Below are 864 nucleotides of genomic sequence, written 5' to 3'. Positions count from 1 at the left end.
CTACTATTCAGAAGTGTTCTAAACTTCATACATTTTAAATATTTAGCTTTATTTTGAAAATTTTGCCCCATTTAAATGAATGGGAAAATTTTACTTCAGCATACTTTCAGCTAGCAAAACCATTCAGATGTCAAAATGTTCCACATTTTCAGGGCGATCTTTCAGCAGTCAGCATCCATACACATTTTCTTCAGAAAATGCATTTTTCTAGGTATTATTGTATGGATGCATAAGCATCCACACTATGTAATGCAGTTTTTTTAGTGCATACAGGGCCGCACCCCGCCCCAACCCTGGATGCTCAGACCACATTTCTCCAGCCACAGCACAGAGAGGAGGCACACACACACCAAGACCACCCAGCCCCCCAACTCTCCTCCACTAACTGTCTCACCAGGCCAGGTACGCACAGTCCTGAGGAAGATCAACCCCTGCAAAGCAGCAGGACCGGACAACATCCCTGGGAGGGCTCTCAGGGCATGTGCCAGCGGGCTGGCTGATGTTCTCACCACCATCTTCAACCTCTCCTTCAGCCAGAGCATCGTCCCCACCTGCTTTAAGACCACAACCATCGTTTCCCTTCCCAAGAAGAGCCCAGTCACCTGCCTGAATGACTACAGGCCAGTGGCACTCACCCCAATTATTATGAAGTGTTTTGAGAGAGTGGTGCTGGCCCACATTCAGAGCAGTATACCGGACACCCTGGACCCCCTGCAGTATTCCTACCGGCCCAACAGGGCCACCTCAGACGCCATCGCAGCTGCCCTTCATTATTCCCTTTCTCACCTGGAAAATGGAGACTCCTACATTAGGATACTCTTCATTGACTACAGCTCTGCCTTCAACACAGTTGTCCCCCACAAA

The sequence above is a fragment of the Monopterus albus genome, unplaced genomic scaffold (genome assembly GCF_001952655.1).
Source record: "Monopterus albus unplaced genomic scaffold, M_albus_1.0 scaffold381.1, whole genome shotgun sequence".
Classification (NCBI taxonomy): Eukaryota; Metazoa; Chordata; class Actinopteri; order Synbranchiformes; family Synbranchidae; genus Monopterus; species Monopterus albus.
Note: the sequence above shows the minus strand (reverse complement) of the source record.